Consider the following 19,497-nt stretch of genomic DNA (forward strand, 5'->3'; position numbering starts at 1 on the left):
TCACCTCCATGTGTGGCGTCTATGACTCTACCTACCTCCCTAAGTACTAGGCAGTATTGGTTGGACATATGTCGCAATAAAGGCTCCACCTGGTGGTCTTGGACAATGGCTTGTCAATAGAAAGGGCTACCATACTATCATCTGCTAGGTGGTGTGCAAGAACTGACAACAAATGTCTGTGCACAGTTCTCTGCAAGCAACATATGGCTATGAGGAATGATGTAGGCCAGCTATAAATTCCACAAATCTATAGACCCACTACAACAGCATCTTACATGGCCACCACATCAACATCATCCAGAGAAGGCAATGGGGCTGAGAGACACTGAGTAGCAGCTGCACTTCCAAAGACAACAACTGGTACAGTGCATGGCAGTGCAAGCAAATTAGTATCTACTCTAGTTGGGTCTACCTGACTTTGTTGAAATTGCATATTATTGAATCTCATTTTGTCGACACTCAAAATATCAAACTTTCACTTCATCGAAGCAACGGAAGTACAAAGATCTTACTAGGGTAAGTAACCTGCTGAGCAAGATGGTGAACTTTGCCCTTTTCCCACCTGTAATGCAATCTTGGAGTTGGTATATTTACTTATGGAGGTGTGAGGGGTGCAGCCCCCACTTGGGTAGGTTAGAGATGGTGCAGTTTGGGTTTTGTTTCTTTTTGGGTAATAGTTACTTACCCTGGGAAGGTCTTCGTAATTCCGCTGCTTTGATGAAGTGGGAGTTTGATATTTTGAGTGCCGACAAAGTGAGATTCAATAATATGCAATTTTGACAAAATGAGGTAAATCCCTCTAGCTTTGTGGACCATGAGCACCATATAGTGACAGTGCAGTATCACACAGAACAAACATAAAGCATGCAGGGAAAGCTAAAGGCTATGCTGGGAAGTGCATCAGACATCTCCACAGACATCACGTAGGATGGAGGATGCAGAGGGTCAAAGTTACCATAATTTGCACAGTGGTAGAGGGACACAGTGAGACCTAGTTGTCATCACAAGCTGGGTGCTGGGAGCATGCTACTGTATTGGGAGACTAGGGTCTTATATCATGGGGTTGTCTGTGCCATAGGCAACATACTTCTATGAGTGACAGAGCGAGGGGCACTGAGACCAGGATCTGGGTCATTGTGCTGGTTTGATGTGGCAGGACTAAAGACCCTCACTGGCTGAAATTTTGTACTACTTTAGGATTGTTTCCTGCTGGGATCTCATTGGCAGGGTGACATGCCCCAGAGGCTGTTTTCATGGGAGTCCAGGATATGGGCTGGGGGAGTATGATACTCCTTGAATTGCAGGTGTACACTGTGCACCCTACGAATGCCTCACAATGTGGTCATCCCATGAAGCATCCACTCCCAACTAAGAGCAACACAGCTGGAAAGAAAAGTGATAGTATTACTCATTATCCTCTGCATGGAGATGGATGGTGCAATGATGTCTGCCACCATAGCCCTGCAGAGACCTAGCACAGCATTGTCTCTGTACTCCATGGCTTCAGATAAGTCTTGGAAGTGCTAGGTGACATCCTTTATTATGCCACTCAGTACAGCAATCTTATTCATGTCAGCAGTCAGAACTGCAGACTTTGAGCAGTTAATAGTCCTACACATCTGTTAATTGATCCTTAGTACTGCCCACACTGGACAGAATGTATTTATCTGCTACTGCAGACACTTGGGGATCAATACTGCTACTCTTAGTCATGGGGAAGCCTTCCCAATGAGGTTACTGAGCTCATATGTGAATAAGGTTGCAAATTTACCCTGTTCAATTGGTTCAGAGCCCCCCCCCCATTGAAGGACAGAGCTAGTGCTATAGTTTTATCTGATTGTGACTCAGTCTGTATCTCAGCTTCATCCTCAAACCTTGTACAAGTGCTAGCATCAGCTATTTTTTCTGCCCCAGCCTGTTTAGGTGACATCATAGCAGTGACCCAGCCTGACACCATAACAGTGACCTAGCCTGTGGCTATACAGTACATGACAGAGCAGAGTGAATCCAAATACTCCTGTAAATGTGGGGTTCTGTGATGTGCATACAAATGATTGTCATGAAACAGGAGAAATAGACTAGATACATATCTCTGCTGCTATTCTTGTGTGCCTGAACACCTGACATACCTATGTGAAATACATGCAAGCATATTTCTGGTCTACCTATAATCTTTATGTGCTGTTGCTGTATATAAATTCAGTATTGTTGCTAAGCTGGTGTATCCCCTTCTGAGAATACATGAGGGTTGATCACTCTCAACACCCATCTCCCCTCTTCCAGGCATAATATCTGTCTCTTCATCTCTATAGAGGGACACTAGACACTCTTCCATTTCTGTTAGACGTGTAGTGATAGGCTTCTCCTCCAGTGACTGGCATCTCTGTTGCTATGCTGTGTGTGTGATAGTGCAGTCCTGCCTTTTCATGACATGGATACACCTCAGACATTGATGTGCTCTGGAGTTCCATCCACTCACAAACCATGTTCTCCTGCAGTCCTGTAGATGCTAGTGAGCACCCCCTGTGCCCATCAAGTGCCACCCATGGATCCTGAGTACTTGCTACATGATGTCATTCTCAGCCTGGTTAAAGCTGCCCTATGTCTTCCACTCACTGCTTTTTTAGGAATGACAGTATCTTATTGAAACAAGAGGCACAGATGCTTGGTGATTGCAGGGGGGTGGTAAGCTAACATATACACAAAGTGAATGAACATGGGTATTCGCAATGTTGTTTGGGATGTGATAGGAAAGGTGGTAGGTGCCACATATCTACTATGGACAGAAGGGTACTCTACTGATACCTCAGACCAGTGGTAGGGACAGACGTGTGAACATATCTAGCTTGGGCAGCTGCTAGATAGAGATTCACAGAGATATACATGTGTATACATGAGGCTTTGTGCCCACTGAATGGTGCACCGTGACTGTTATCCCACTCCACAAAGGGGAAGCCATGACGGGCCCCAGGAACTACCGCCCCATTAGCTTGACGAGCCTGGTGTACAAGGCCATGGAATGTATCATCATGGAACTCATAAACAAAGACATTGGTAATCTCCAAACTCTGGACCCCACCCAGTTCGGGTTTGTAAAAGGCAGATCATGTCTCCTAAACCTGATAGACTTCTTTGAAGCAGTCACCAAAGCCATAGATGAGGGTAAGGTGGTTCACACAGCCTATCTAGATCTCACCAAGGCTTTCGATACCATCCCCCACTCTGGAATTATAGATAAACTCACTAAACTAGGTATAAATCCCTATGTCACAAGATGGGTTGTCAAATGACTCATGGACAGAACCCACACTGTGAAAGTAGCAGACTCCAAATCCGACTTCAGACCAGTGACAAATGGAGTACCACAAGGTTCAGTCATGTGTCCTCTCCTGTTTGGTATCTACTTCTCTGAAGTACAGGCTAACACAGGAGGTCTTTGGCTAATGAAGTTTGCAGATGACTGCAGACTGGGAGTCATAACTGAAACTCCTAACAATGTGGACATCCTACAAAAGGGCCTCACTAAGACAGATGCCTGGTGTCAAAGCCATGGCTTGAAGCTCAATGCCAAAAAGTGCACTGTCATCCCCTTTGGTAAAAACTCTGTACCCACGAACTACCACATAGGTGGTAGTTTACTTAACACTGAAAGTGTGATAAGAAACCTTGGGACACAGGTGGACAGTAGTATCTACTTTGATAATCACATTGACACAGTGGTCAGGAAATCCTTTTACATGGCACACCTCATCACAAAATGTTTCTCATCCAGAAAAAAAGAAGTCATTGTTCCCCTCTACTCATCACTCATTAGACCCATTATAGAGTACAGTGTCCCTTTTGGTATGTACCTCACAAGACATCTACAACAACTGGAGAGGCCACAGAAATACCTAACAAAGAGGATTACTGGCCTCAAACAGATACCCTATGCAGACCGTCTCAAAAAAACCCAGCTTTACTCCATCACATATCGCCTGCTCAGAGGCGATCTCTGCCTAACATACAAAGTTATGTCAAACCCAGAGCTGTTGAACATGCTCCACTTAAAGAAATCCCAATCCCTCCGAACTACATGCTGTAGGGACCTAAACCTTGTCACCACAATAAACAGAACATGCTGGATGGATAGATTCCTGTCCCAGAGACTTCCCATACTCTGGAACAGACTACCTATCTATGTCAAACAGAGCTCCTCATTAGCACTCTTCAAGAAAAATCTTGATGATTGGATGGGAAACAGGAAATTCACCCCAGGGATCACTTCTGTGGCTCTGCTCGACAGGGGCACAGGAAAATAATTTTCTTGGGTGGCAAAAGCCAGGGTACCTTTTTGGCTAGTCTTATATAGGCCCTAGGGCCAATAGCCTAGTATCTACCTATGAACCTATGACCCTAGGAACCTATGTAGGGTAGCCTTTAAAGCTCATAGGTAGAGGGGGCCTAGGGAGTCAAAGGTGGTAGTGGGTTAGTGGGTTATGGGGTCAGGAATACACATGGTGTTCTACAGCTGTCTACACAACATGCATACACATATCTCTATGTATGATAAACAGGATAGTACTATGACAGGCAGTCCTGATAGTGTGGGTTGCTTTCCTACACCTACAGCATAGATGTACAGCTACATACATTACCTATAATGTATAACAAGCAAGTACCACTTCTGGATAACCACATTACAGGCCAGTAATTTTATCTATACTGCATGGACTGACAGGTATAACAGTCACAGTGCTGCAGAATGTTGTGCACCTCCTCAAGGACTGTCATATTTTAGAAGCAGCTTCTTGTGTTGCCAGAACTTGCTTCTTACTGCTATGTTGCTTCCATTGCTGCTGCCATTTCATGCAAGTGCTAAAGCCACAAATATACATAGAAGTTTGCATAGTTTGTATGCAAATAAGACTAGGATCCACGAAAGTTTATAAATCACTATGTTTCATTGAATCGCAAGGTCATCATAACTTGCAGCTAGGTTCCACTTCTTGCATTCACTGTAACACGTCTGTGGACTTGTGCAGGATAAATATGCATTGTTCTTCAGATCAGAACTAGACTGCATTGCTTGCAATTCAGAATTCATGTTTCCAGTATGAATCACAGGCTAGCATTTTGTGCCTCATGACAGTGAAACCATTTCCTGAGGAAATTTGTGGCAATGACTGCCATGTTAGTGATCCCTAAAAAGTGCCTGCCTTGTGAAAAAAAATGAGAACAAAATCGTACTCTTTTTATTTACACAGCCAAATCAAGGAGTGACTGCTGGGAGCATAAGTGTGCCTATTTAGGGAGGTGGATGTTTGGTATAACATGAAGGAGGTCCTTACTAAAGTAACTGGTGTTCCCAGGATCAGTGAGCAATGTGGTCAGCAGTATGATGACTTGTGGTGGTACTGTCCTGAAGATCTCTGGGAAAACAGAGGTTAAGCAAGCATGCCCCATCTGATATAGTAAGTATTTAACATTGGTAGTGTTTTTCAAAATTTTATTTTATTTTTATTTTACATTTGTTGACAGGGCTAGTCTAGCTGGAGAAATTTCCATTTTCAGTAGAGGCCCGGGGAGAAAAGCTCCACAGAGTGAGATACATTCAGAGACAAAAAAAACAAAAATTATCATACAAAAATGTAATAACAATAATCATTATAATGAAAATATTAGAGTTAGTAATAGAGTTTGCAAGCAAAAATTAAAAATAAAAGATAGTAAACTCTTCAATGTAAATAAAAAACTACTACAAGAGTTAGTTACTAAAACACTCAATACAGTCGAATTCACAATTAACCAGTTGAAAATACTAATTGGATTAAAATAGAACAAAGGAGTGAAGGTATGGAGAATAAAGTGAAAAGAGAGTAAGGGAAAAAGGTAGGAATAGAAAGTGGAGAAAATAAAAGAGCAAGTAATGCAGAATAACAGGTAGAGAAGTAGTGGGAGGAGAAAAGAAAGACAAATAGTACGAAGAGTAAAAAGGAGAAGAGAGATGGTTTTATTTAGGTAGTAATAGTGAAAGACTAATCAGGTTTATTACAGGAGCAAAGCCAGTGATTTTGGAAATGCACTTTAATATTTTGTTTGAAAAGAGGCAATGAAGTTATCTTTGTTATGCTAGTGGGTAACAAATTCCATTTTGTCCCTATAGCATTGGTAAATAGAGAGTCACCAGCATTATTATTTGATTTTATTGAACTTGTCAGAAGTTTGCTGGAAGAGCGGAGAGAGTTGAGATTTTTATAAGGGATTATGAGTTGTGAGAGTATGGGGGTATTATCAGGTTGGTATAGTATTTTATGGGCAATACAGAGTTGATGGATTAAAAGATAGTTCTGAAACTCTGGCCAGCCTAGAAGTTTTAAGTTAAGACAGTGATGAGTTTTATAGGGATTACCAGTAGCAAAGTGGGCAATGTTATTATAACAGGTTGCCAGTTTGTTAAGGCTGTTTTTTTTGAGGTTAGTGAAGATAGGCGCAGCATATAGAAGAGTTGAAATAAGATGAGAGTGAGCAATCCTTGTTCTGGTAGATGGTGTAAGAAATGGTCTAATTCGATATAAGGATCCTATCTTTCTGTTAACTAGTTTTATGGAGTTGTTAATGTGTAGGTCGAATGAGAGATTATTGTCAATTGTAATACCTAACAATTTAGTTGATGTGTCGGGTAAGATAACAGTGGCGCTGTTTGAAGAGATGGAGAAATGTAAGGGGGAGGTTCTAGATGTGGGAGTAAAAAGAAGAAGTTTGGTTTTTTTGGCATTTAGTAAGAGGAAATGACTAGAGAACCATGTTTCTACTGTACTGAACACTTTTTGGGTGAGAGAGATAAGTTCTGGGGTAGATGGAGCTGAGCAGATGAGTGTCGAGTCATCCGCATATTGAATGCAGGTTGCTTGAGGGATTATTGTTTGAAGATCATTAATGAAGAGGGAGAAGAGAAGTGGGCCAAGGATAGAGCCTTGAGGAACGCCAATGGAAACAGGCAAGAGAGAAGAGATGTGGTTATCCCAGAGAACAGCTTGTTTTCTGTTTGTGAGGTAAGATTTAAACCATTTAATGGCTGGGGCATCAAACGAGATGGATTCAAGAGTATTAAGTAATAAGGGGTGGTTTACCATATCGAATGCTTTGGAGAGGTCAATGAAGAGGGCAGAAGAGAGTAAGTTGTTGTTTCGGTTCTGGTTAATAGTATCTACAAAAGAAAGCAGGGCAGTGGTAGTACTGTGATGTGGTCTAAGAACATGTTGGCAGTTTGCTATTATGTTATGCTTTGAGAGATATTGTACAAGTTGAAGGTGGATACACTTTTCCATAATCTTGGACAAAGGTGAAAGGAGAGCAATAGGCCTATAGTTGGAGTAGTCAGTTGAGTTTCCACCTTTGTGAAGTGGGATTATATGAGATACCTTCCAAACTTCAGGGATGATTCCTTCTTTAATTGTCCTATTTATAAGAATAGATATAGGATATGCAATAACCTTAGCAGCCTTTTGAAGAAAAAGGGAAGGGAGCTTATCAGCAGAGGGGGTGCATGGTTTTAGTTTGAGAAGAAGTCTGTGAATGTACGATGTAGAGATAGGTTGTAGTGAAAAGTTGAAGGAGGAGTTTGTTAGGTTACTTAGTGGACAGAAGTTGTTGGCATTAAGCTGTTTAGCTAGTGCTTGAATAGTTTCTGTGAAGAATGAGTTAAGAGCATCTGCAGTCTGTTGTGGGGTATCAGGGTCTGCATTTAGTGGGGAAGGTGTTTTGGAACTTCCTGGGGAGAGGAGTTTATTGATTGAGGACCAGAATAGTTTAGAATTATTAAGATGGGTTTGTTGTAGTTCAATATAGAATTTCTTTTTGTCAGCTATAACTGCTTTTTTAGTTAGATTTCTATGCTGTCGGAAGAGTAGGAGATCTGTATTATTTCTGTGGGATCTCCAGCTAGCCCAGACTTTATTCCTAGTGAGAATAAGCTTTTTGGTTTCATGGGAGAGCCAAGGGGCTGTATTGGATTTCATTCTAATAGTACGTTCCGGTGCATGTGTGTCAAGAATGGATAAAAATATTTTGTTAAAATGTAGTACTGCATTTTCAAGAGGGAGTGTTTTTAAGGGGTTCCAGTTACATGCACTGAGTTCAGCTTGAAATAAGTCAGGATTAAAATGTTTGATGGTACGTATTTTTCTAGTAATGTGGGGATTTGGACAGTCAGTTTTTTCTCTTGTTATAAAAGTTAAAGAGTGGTCACTAACATCGTCTGGCAAGGTTCCTACTTTGTAATTAGTTTTTAGTCTGTTTATAAGTATCCAGTCTAAAATGCTTTCTCTATTAGTATGTTTATTGAGCCTAGTAGTCAAGGTAATGGTTTGGGTGAAACCATGAAGGTTAATATGAGATGAAGGATTTTCTGCATTAATGCTATTCCAGTCTATGTTCAGGTCTCCTAGTATGATGGTTTCCTGTGGATAAGTAGCTGATACGCAACTAAGATAATCTTCAAGTATTGGTATATTGTTACCAGGAGGCAGGTACATACAGATGATATATATGGATTTTTTGGAATTTAATTGGAGTTTGATAATGATGGCTTCTATTTTGCTATCTTGAGATGGTAAGGGTGGAAGGGTAGTGATATTCAGATGTTTTTTTAAAAAGAATAGCAACACCACCACCTTTTCTTTTGGAACGGTCGAGTCTTACTATGTTATAGCCTTGGGGAATAATCTCAGTGTCTTTAGTGCTAGGTTTTAGCCAGGTCTCTGAGAGGCATAGAATATCAAATGAGTGTGTGTGAAGGAGGGCATGTAGGTATGGTACTTTGTTGTTTAAGCTTTGCATATTAAGATGCCCAATTAAGAAGCTATTATTGGTTCTAGGCATAGATACTGTGGGGGAAGAGAGAGAAGGGCCAGGGTTAGGGTGGATATCACCATCTTAAAGGGTAGGATTACTACATTTGATTACCAGGTAGAGCCTTTGTAAGGTTAGAATTTTATTTTTGTTATAAGTTGTTATGACATAGTTGAGATGTCTAAGTCTGTGAAATTTAGGTAGTTGATAATTGGGGGTAGATGAAGTAAAAGGATAAGAAATAAGTGGAATGATAAATGCTGAGGTGTGTTTATGTGGAAGGAGGGATTGAGCATCAAGTGATATCTCGTAAGAGGATAGGAGATAGACTGAGCATAGGGTGGAGAGTAGCAGGAATGAGAGTAAATGCTGGCTTGGCAGGTAGGGAGCCATGGTAAGATGAGTATGAAAAGTTAGAGAAGGCTATAGAGTGTATGAGAGGCAAGATGTAGAAGGGGTATTCTACTGTTGAGTAGATATAAAGATATAATAGGAATAGGCAAAGAGTGGATAGTAAAGTGGTAAAGGTTAAAGTGGGATAGTTAAGTAAAAGATGTAGAGAGGAGGAGTGGGAAAAATATAGTGGGAGTGTGTAGTATAGGTGGGGTGTGTGTGGATGGGAGGAAGTTTGAGCGGGAAGGAGAAGGATTGGATGGGAGGGATAGGGGAGTGGCTAATAGCACTATAAGGTTAGCACCCCTGGGGGTGGGTGGGAATTGGGGGTAGGGAGGGGAGCGGAGTGAGCCCGCAGGGCGAACGGAGCGGGTAGACACAACAGGAGGTGGAGAGAGGAGACAATCAGAAATGCAGGTAGGTATGGCAGGAGCAGAAAGTATATGGAAGGAAGGGTAAGAAAGGAGACCAAAGTAGACCAGTGGAATAGGAATAGGTATGCAGGAGTAGGTAGAAAACAAGCAGTAGGATGTATGGAAGAGAGGGGTGAGGTGGAGCTGAGAAGTCAGGCAGGGTACTGGAGCAGTACCAGCACTATTAGCAGGGAGATAGGTAGACTGTAAGATAGAATATGGAGCTTAAAGGAGATAGGAAATTTAACAATAACTTTAAGGGCTGATTCTAGGCATGAGAAGTAGCGATGAAGAAAGAGAGTGAGGAGAGCGCCACCTAGTGGCTAGGGCAGGTAAAGAGAGGGAAAAGTCACAAGAAAAAGGAGAGTAGTGTAGAGGCAGGAGAAGGCAAGAGTAAGGGGGTAGGAAAGGATATGAAAAGGAGAGGTACTGGCTGCTAGGCACACAAGCACAGGGAACTAATGGACTCTATAGGTTGACTTGAGCAGAGGCTAATAAATCATCAGTGCAAAGCCCATAACCTACTTTCTGTTCCTTGAATGAGGAGTAAATAAGGGAGGCAGATAGTCTTTCAGTTACTGTAGGCAAGGCAGGAATCGTCCGACACCAGTAGGGTGTGAGGCAGGTCAATATTCAGAAGGGATTGAGCTAAGAACTTTCTAGGGGGAAGGGAAGACGGGTAGGGAGGGAGAAAAAAAATAACAGAGTTAGCATTGGTATTAGAGTGAAGGTATATAGTGAAAACAAGTTACAAGGAAAATCAAAGGTAAAACAGCAGAATAAACTTGCAATCTAACACAAATCAATAATGCTTGACTGATACAAAAGGTCACATGGGCAAAAAAAGCTAACATAGAAATGACTCTATCACTCTAGCATTCATATCTAATTAACAGACTCTAAAGACTAGGTATTGTATGTAACAACGCTCATAAGAACAGGCAGGTAATAGCAAGTATATAATACATTGTATCCAATTCACTTCAGAGATGGATGAAGAGGTAATAAGTGTTATAGGACTTATGGGCAATATAATGTAAGCCTGGTCAGTTTCGCTATAGGTAGGTCAGCCTCGCTAGAGGTACATGTACTATAAGCTACTGCGTTAGCTGTAAGGGGTAAACCAGAGCATTAAGCACAATGTACTGTTTAAAGTAACTGCAGGGGTTTTAACAGAGGTATTCCGGAGAGGACACCGCTTAATTAGTGAATGCTGACTCGCAAGGAGCATTTAGCGTTTTCACACAGCAAGGTTTACTAAGAGCCTTAAAAGAAAAAAATGGCAGAATGGCTAGTAAAACACATAAAACAAGGTTAGCGACAGAGGCGCCTATAGCAACATGCCATTAGTGCAAGGTCATTTAATAAGTTGAATGGCAGTTAGCGTTTTTGCAATATCAAACACGCCAGGTGTAGATGTAGAAGCACCACGTGGGTGGTGCAGGTAGGTAGTAAAAGGCTGTAACTACTAAAAGTCGGAATAGCTCTACAGCAATATAAGGATTAGACCCAGGCAGCACGCTTAACCATATGGTCACCCTTAGCGTTATAAAGAATGCAGGAGAAACCCAGATGGCAGTTAGCGTGTTTGCGATAGCAAACACGCCAGTTGTAGATATAGAGAGCACCACGTGGTATTTTTTTTAATATGTTGTTATTATCATTCGGAGCCATATTTCTGATAAAGGCTGTTTCAGTTGTAATGTGGTGGACTGTATCTGTGCTGTGGGTAATAGCGGTGGCAGACATAGTCATGTGGCACTTATGTGTACTGTCAGTACTGCACATAGCTGTTCAGTTGTGATGCTGTGGGTAACACTTTGAGCTGATGTTATTTTGTACTTCCATGAGTATCTAATAGCTTTGTAATGTTGTCTATATCATACCTTCATCTGTGTGTGATTGATTATGTGCCCGTTTCTTTTTAAGCATGGGAAGATGAATAGGACAACCATTTTGGCTGCCACAGGATGCAGAGAAAAGACTTTCAGCACAGTGAGCTTAGCCTGCATTATATACTGATGTGTAGTATACATATATTTTATTTTCACCAATGCAGGACTGATTCATTTATGGTGCACTTCAAATTTTGTTTCCCTCATGTAGGTCATTATTTCGCCAGTGGGATGTACTTCAGCTCTGGCTGCAGCTTTGTTGGGTGAGAAGGTTGGGAGTGCCTCACCAGAGAAGGGTTCTAATGCTTCTTTGGTAGAAATCCCATATCAGTCGACCTCTGTGGCATCAACATCACTACAGCAGGCTGTGAATACAGAGGTTAACAAGGTATTCTGGGGTATCTGAGACCCAGCACTTCCTGGAATAAATGACAGATTCACTTAATTGGTGGCCCCATTCAATTATGCAACTAAAGGATAGTGTAATCCATTCCATCTACTCAGTAAAGTCCCTCTCGGCCACTCAGCAACTAACATGCTACCACACCCCACTCAATCCACAGCCAGGTGTACCTCCATTCTGTTTAGCCAGTGCTCATCCCTTATATGTTACCTAATCCTCATCTTCACCATTTGTGTCTCTGTCTCTTTCCAGCAACCATCCCCACTTCCTAGCATGTCCACATCCACTCCTGTTTGTCTGTTCTGTTTTATGATGTTTGTTTTCCTGTACTCATTAGCCTTTGTTCCCCCTCAGACTTCCCATCATACCTTCTTTCGTTACATATATATATATATATATATATATATATATATATATATATATATACATATATATACATATATATATATAATTTTTTTTGAAGGTAGATTTAACTGAAGCACGAATGGTTGAAAAATTGACTTTTTGACTGAAAAGCCATTTTGTGTAAAAATGTAGAAGTCAACAGAATGCATTTTAGGTGTCATTTGTACATCAGCACTGATTCACTGTATGTGGTAGTGTTTCTTTCTTCACTGCTGTGTGACAGTAAAGTTAGAATATATAATTAAGAGGGTGTGGGTGTATAGGGCGAGCTTGACCCCTTGCAAAAAATGTTTTGTGGTATATACGGTGAATGGAATATTTCTGATTAAATGGCTTTTGAGTGTAATGCATTTTCAGTCATTTTCTTTCACCCACTTGTGGACAGGTAAAGGTACCTTTCGCCAAAGTGATAAACAAATATATATAAACATATATATATATATATATATATATATATATATATATATATATAAACATATATATATATATATATATATATATATATATATAAGAAAAGTATGTAAGAGTGGTACAGGACATGTACGAGGGTAGTGTGACAGCGGTGAGGTCTGCGGTGGGAGTGATGGATGTGTTTAAGGTGGAGGTAGGGTTATATTAAGGATCAGCTCTGAGCCCTTTCTTCTTTGCAATGGTGATGGACAGGTTGACAGACGAGATCAGACAGGAGCCCCCATGGACTATGATGTTTGCAGATGACATTGTGATCTGTAGTGAGAGTAGGGAACAGGTGGAGAAGACCCTGGAGAGATGGAGATATGCTCTAGAGAGAAGAGGAATGAAGGTCAGCAGGACTAAGACAGAATATATGTGTGTGAATGAGAGGGAGGATAGAGGAATCGTGAGGATGCAAGGAGTAGATGTGGCGAAGGTGGATGAGTTTAAATACTTGGGGTCAATAGTTCAGAGTAATGGTGAGTGTGGAAGAGAGGTAAAGAAGAGAGTACAGGCAGGATGGATTTGGTGGAGAAGAGTGTCAGGAGTGATTTGTGACAGATGAGTAACTGTAAGAGTGAAAGGGAAGGTCTACAAGAGGGTAGTGAGACCAGCTATGTTATATGGGTTGGAGACAGTGGCATTGACAAAAAGGCAGGAGTTTGAGCTGGATGTGGCAGAATTAAAGATGTTAAGATTTGCACTGGGTGTGTCAAGGGTGGACAGGATTAGGAATAAGTATATTAGAGGGTCAGCCCAGGTTGGAAAGTTTGGAGACAAAGCCAGAGAGGCACGATTACGTTGGTTTGGACATGTGCTGAGGAGGGATGCTGAGTATATTGGGAAAAAGATGTTAGGGATGAAGCTACCCGGTAACAGGAAAAGAGGAAGGCCTAAGATAAGGTTTATGGATGTGGTGAGAGAAGACATGCAGGTGGTTGGTGTGACAGAGCAAGATGCAGAGGACAGGAAGAAATGGAAACAGGTGATCTGCTGTGGCGACCCCTAACGGGAACAGCCGAAAGAAGATGGTGATATACATGATTCCCACAAAAATGTGACAACACACCCACCTGATTATTCTTGTTTATGCTTACATTCTGTGTGGATTACTCAGAGGCATAGCTGGCTTTTAGAGCACCTAGGGTTCTCCTCCAAAGTGGCACCCCGCATATGTGCTCTTTCCAGGCACACACCCTGTCCCTACTACAGCAAAAAAAAAAAAAGTCTGCTGCACTCACTGTATCTCCAAGCCAGCCAGAAACACAGCATCTCTCCCTGCACAGTGCACCAGCTCTTCAGTGGTAGAGCCAAAAAAAATAATTTGTTACATTTTAAACTGTAGCAAGCCGACTGACACATCTGTAACAATTGACTTCTTACAGCTATAGCTTACTCCACACAAAATGCTAATGCACTAAACCCACTTATCGTACTGTCACTTTTTTACCCTTTGGACTTTAGGAACTCATGATAAATGGTCATGGATACATTTCTGAATCTTCACACAAGGTATTCAATAACTTACTGTGATGTCATCATCATTTATTTGGAAGATTTGGAGTTAATTTTTTTCAATGTGCAAATCATGCTGGACATTTTAAGAAAAGCAGGGCTTAGAGTTAATGCTGCTAAAACAAGCTTTGTGTGATGGAAGTTACATAAGAAATATGACTGAAAGATAAATAATTAAACCAAAAACTCAAAAATAGAAGTTTATAGAAACTGGCCTCTACCCAGTATGAAATGACAAGTTAAAGCATTCGGAGGACCAACAGGCTGCAATGGGAAAGTTGTCCCCAAATTTGCAACCATAGCCTGTCCTCTGACAGACCTTATAAAAGGTACCATGCTTATCCAGATAAGGTGGATTGTAGAAGCAGATGAGGGTTTTAATCAGTTCATAACAAGTCCTAGCTCTCCCTGACTTTACTAAAACCTTTGTTGTGTATATCAAAGCTATTTAAGGCTGAGAGAAAATACCTTGACAAAGAATAATAATGCCCCCCTGTTAAGTAGATACTAACTTTGTTACAGTATTATTTGTTCATAGGTTCATAGGTAGGTACTAGGATATCAGCCCTGGGGCCTATAGAAGCCTAGCCAAAAAGGTTCCTGGCTTTCGCCACCCAAGAAAATTATTTTCCCTGTGCCCCTGTGGAGCAGGGCCACAGAAGTGTTCCCTGGGGAGAATTTCCTATTACCCATCCAATTGTCAAGATTTTTCTTAAAGAGGGTGTTAAATAAAAACAATGATAACAACACAGGAGGCTCTGATGCAAAAGTTTACTAGTGTACACCAGGAGGCAAAAAAACATACAAGTACAGAGTTTTGTCTGACATGATGCAGGAAATGCAGAATATTTTATAGTACTTCATTCAGGTTTTGCCCACCTTACTGACATGATTAGTCACAGGGCATCTACATCACTTTTACTAACAGTATTCTATTCATAAGAATTGCTGATGTTATATTTTTTAAAAAAAGCTTTCCCTTGGGAATAATACAGCCTTGCAAAGCACCTGGTCAGTTATAATGTCTTTCTGTAAATGTTACTCCTTCAAGGTTTCAGGCCTGCTCGAATACAATAGTTGGTTCAGTCTTGTAATACACTTCTTTGTTCTTCTTGCAACATTTTCTCAGCAGCTGTGTCTTATCTTGGTAACATTCACAAGGCCAATTGCCCCAGAGGAAGGAGAAGAAGATTTTCAATGCTTTATACATTTAATTTCCTGACCCAGCAAATAATCATTAGTGAAAAACATAAGCTTGCTGAGCTAGCTACTGCCAGGGTCAGAGTTCAAATACACTGCAGTTCCAAAGCTTCAAGCAATTACATGTAAAATCATTCTTATTTCCATATTATTAATAGAATAAAATGCATTATATACTATTTGCTTTTAAACTAGCACTTTATATATGTTCAAATACATATTTTTCTAACATTTTCCTCCCTTTTAATACTTTTATTCTATTCTGAAATATAAACAATGTCATTTCACCCCTGGCCTTCCTTAGGACTTTCAACCAGGTAAGTCATTTAGTTTATACTGAAAGAATTTCATCTGAAATTAATTTTTCTAACTCAATGTCTTGGTACAAAGTTTCAGTTACAGAAATATCAATAAAATCTTTGATTAGTCTTTTCATGCAGGGGATCCCACAACAGACACATGCTCCTAATAGGAGCAGACCAACACAAATAGCAATCAAGATATTCATTAGGATAGAACCCCACCCACCAAACAGACTCTGGAAAAAGTTCATCAGTGGGTTTGGGCCTGGTTCAGTCATGGCCGATACCTGCTGTATTACCTCTAGGTGGTCATTAATTTCATGTCGATTGTCTGGTATAAACACACAGCATTCTTCTTTGATAAGCACGCACGTACCACCTCTCGCCGCTAGGGTGAAGTCAAGAGCCATTCGATTTTGTAGCACAACAGTTCTCATTGCATTCAGTTCATCAGTCACTAGTTCGAGAGCAGAAAAAGTTGCGTTACTCATTACTTCGAGAAGTTTCGACAGCTTTTTCAACTCTCAGATCGATTTGACTGCTCCATATGCTGGAAGTATTCCAGCCCAGGATATAACACTGTCACTCAAGTCCATATGAGTCAATTTTTCTTTATCTTTCACGGAATGATGGTCTTTCCAACCAGCTTCGATTTTTCCCACTGGGTTCACAGGTTTTCCGATTGGATCTTCAGGTTTTCGGGCTACATCTCTCACATTTCGTATCTTACCTAGAGGTAATTCTGCAGTATGCCTTATGGCCGGAACCAGATAACCCAAAAAACAACGGCTGGACCAATTCTCAGGTAACCATTTGTATGCCTTTTTCCCACAAACAAAATAACAGTTTTCTACTTTAGTACTGATGCGGGTTAATTCTGAATGAAACATTTTCTTGTCTATAACAGACAATTGTTTATGTAAAACAGGATTTCTCTGCACATCACTTAATGTTGTTTTCATTAAACTCAAATATGAATCATAATTTGTGTTACAAACAGTGCCTTTATCTTTTGCTTTAATATAGCATTTATAAGATATAGTTATGTTACAGTTACTCCAACCCACTTGGAGTGTATCATTCTTGTAAAAACATACAATTCCCTTCTGTGTAATAGGCAAATACAATGCAATTTTGTCCTGTGATCTTACAGATCCTGTATCAAAAAGTAAATTCTCCCAAGTCTCATTTATCCCCAAGGGGACAGCGGACATTAACAGTCCTCCATATGCTGTTGGTATAGCAGTACAGACCCAGCAATTTGAAATGTTCATAGTCTCTACATATACACGCTTCATAGCTAGGTATGTGTTAAAGTTTGGATGCCAGTCTATAGACAGTTCATCACATTTCTCCACTTTCACTTGTGTGGTTACATGTAGGAAAAACCACAACAAAAGGAAGGTCATCACAATCATAGTCAATAAATGCATAGTCAACAGGATGATTAGACAACATCTTTGGGGTTGATCTGTATTTTTACTCGTCTTGCTCTTGGCCATCCTGCCTTTGTTGTGTATCAGTCCCAAAATGTTTATCAAGTTGAAAATTCTTTACCGGTTTACAGTGCGTCAGGTGGACCCAGGATGATCTCTCAGCAACTTTGACTGCAGTAGGCATTGCCAACAGTACCTGGTACAGTCCTTCCCACTTTGGACTCGCCCAATTCTTCCTCTTCGTAACCTTCAACCACACCCAGGTCCCTGGAGTCAGCACTGCTTCTAGTGGTCTGGTCTGTCTTTTATCTGAAAAACAGTTCAACTGCAAAACAGTTTCATTTGTTAACAGTTTCCTCATATAGCTAGCTAATGAGCTGTCAGCCTCTAGTTCTGCAGGCATGAGAGCTTTCCACTGTGGCACATAATATGCCCTTCCAAATATCATTTCAAAGGGAGTCAAACCCTTTAAATTTGGAACTGTTCTCATGCTCAGCAGTGCCAAAGGCAAACAGCAAATCCAGTTTTTCTGTGTTTCATTCACTAGCTTCCTCAATCTGTTTTTTAGAATTCCATTGTACCTTTCCACCAGTCCTGCAGACTGTGGGTGGTAAGCACAATGATTCTTCAAGGAGATTCCAAAGAATCTCCCAAGCTGGCAAATCATCTGATTAACAAAATGTGTCCCATTGTCACTATAAATCCTCTCCGGTATGCCAAATCTAGGAATTATTTCTTTTACTAGGGCTTTTGCCACGGTTGCTGCATCCGGATTTTTAGTTGGAAATGCTTCTACCCATTTGGAAAACATATCTATAATTACTAAACAGTATTTTTTCCCTTCACATTTATTCAATTCTATGAAATCCATACAAATAGTGTGGAACGGATATGGTGGTGTAGGAAAACTCCCTTGCTTGGGTTTGAATGCCCCTTGTGCATGATGTTTGTTACAAATATGACATGCTGCACAAAATTTTTTTGTATAATTTATGAATCAGTATGTTTGGAATATTCGATTTACTAACTGTACCATCCCCCCTGTTGAGACATGGCACTGCCCATGGCTCAACAAAGCTGCATATCTAAATAAATTAGACGGTAATATTGTTTTTTTTTTTCTTTGGAGACATACAGTCCATTTTCGAGGATTGCACCTCGTTTCTCCCATTTTTGTTTCTCTGTTTTCGTAGTTAGTGTCTGCATTGTTTTTAACATTTCTAGATCTAAAATCTCAGAGGGTTGTAATTCCTCGGTTAAAAGTAAAGTTTCTGAGTCTGAGGCTGCTTGCTTTGCAGCTGCATCAGCTTTTGCATTTCCTTTGAAATTCTATCCTGTTGTTTTGTATGAGCTAAACATTTACAAATAGCTACTTTAGTAGGTAACTGAATGGAATCTAATAAGTTCAAAATAAGTTGCGCATGATTAATCGGTTTGCCATTAGATGTTATCATTCCCCTATTTTTCCATTGCTGTGCAAAAACATGCACTGTAGAGAAAGCATACTGACTGTCAGTATATATGTTCACACATTTATCTTTCGCTAGAGTGCAAGCCCGTTAAGGCTATCAGTTCTGCTGCTTGAGCAGATAGGTTATGCTGTAAAGGTTGGGCTTCTAAGATCTCTGTATCTGTGACTACTGCATATCCTACTAGATTTTTCCCTGTTGGACCCTTTCTGCATGAGCCATCTACGTAAAATGTCACCTCGGCATCATCCAAGGGCATATCAGTGAGGTCTTGTCTGGGCAAAGTTATTTGCTCAATTTCCTGCAGGCAGCTGTGCGGTGTGCCATCCACAGGAGTCGGAAGTAACGTTGATGGGTTTAATGTTGTACAACATTCAATTACCATATGAGGTTGGCTCAGCAGTATGGTCATACATGAAAGATGTCTAGCAGGAGATAGATATGCTATCTTTCTTGCAGTAAAATTATCGCGACTGCATGAGGCACTCTCAATGTGAGAGGGTGGAATAACACCACTGAGGCCGAAGCCTGTAGAGCCATTGCAGCTGCGACCACTGCTTGCACACAGTGAGGCAACGATCGCGCCACTGGGTCTAACTGTGATGAATAGTAAGCTATGGGGCGTTGCTTATCCCCATGCTGTTGCATCAGAACTGACGTCATGTATCCCTGTTTACAATCTACGGTCTGAAAAAATCTTTTGTGGTAATTCGGAAGTCCTAAAACTAATGAAGAAGCTATCAATTGTTTTAGTTTGCAGAAAGCTGTTTCTGCTTCGGGT

The sequence above is a fragment of the Protopterus annectens genome, chromosome 3.part1 (assembly GCF_019279795.1).
Source record: "Protopterus annectens isolate FY-2018-M chromosome 3.part1, PAN1.0, whole genome shotgun sequence".
NCBI classification, from domain to species: Eukaryota; Metazoa; Chordata; order Ceratodontiformes; family Protopteridae; genus Protopterus; species Protopterus annectens.